This window comes from Hemitrygon akajei, chromosome 2 (assembly GCF_048418815.1).
Source record: "Hemitrygon akajei chromosome 2, sHemAka1.3, whole genome shotgun sequence".
NCBI classification, from domain to species: domain Eukaryota; kingdom Metazoa; phylum Chordata; class Chondrichthyes; order Myliobatiformes; family Dasyatidae; genus Hemitrygon; species Hemitrygon akajei.
In genome coordinates, this window is record NC_133125.1 from 97,162,385 (window position 1) to 97,163,459 (window position 1,075).

Below are 1,075 nucleotides of genomic sequence, written 5' to 3' on the forward strand. Positions count from 1 at the left end.
AGAGCTGTCAGAATCACTTCCTGCAATCTCAGAGTCAACTCCTGTAACCATCATGGAGGAGGGCCCTGAACTTGGGATTGTTTTCACAGCCACAAGTCCCACCTGCAAAGCAGAATGACCTCCCTTGTCAGGAAAGACGTTACCCCACAAGAGAGTAAGTAAATCTTTAGGGCTGAATAGGACAATTTAAAATTTACTATGCTGTGAATGACAGTATTGTAGTTGTTATTTTATAGTATACTGTGTTTATAATTGAGGTACTTTTTATTTTGAGTTGGAGTTTATTGCTAGGCAGGAAGGAGTGTTGTGTATTTAATGTTTCAGTAGTATTTGAGTAATATTGTAAATATATTATTTGATTAGGCATTCTGGATCATATAAATAATTTATTATGGGTTATATGTAAAAAATATGTGAATTGCATATGCTATGACTCTATCACATGATATGTACAGCCTTTGCTTAAAGTTAACATGAAGTTAGACTCATATTTTGGACTCCCCTGACTTTCATTTAAATAGTTTAATGTTTTGGAGCTACAAAATGTAACAGTACACAATTGACCCCCACCACCCATACTAGGGGAGATAAAACAAAAGAACATGGTCACTTTATTAGGAAACTTGTACACCTATTCGTCAATGCAAATACTGCATCTAATCAGCCAATCATGTGGCAGCACTTCAATGTATAATGTTCTGTTGTTATTCAGACTAAACATCAGAATCGGGAAGAAATGTGGGCTAAGTAACTTTAACTGTGGAATGATTGCTGGTGCCAGATGGGGTGGTTTGAGTATCTCTGAAACTGCTGAACTCCTGGGGTTTTCATACACAACAGTCTCTTGGGTTTATCCAGTGTGCAGTAGTTCTGTGGTGAAAGCACCTTGTTAGCGAAAGGTAGAAGGAGCATGGCCAGTCTGGTTCAAGCTGACAGGAAGGTGACAGTAACTCAAATAATCACGCATTACAACAATGGTGTGCAGAACAGCATCTCTGAACATACATCACGTTGAACCTTGAAGTGGATGAGCTACAGCAGCAGAAAACCATGAACATCCACCGTGTACCGCTTC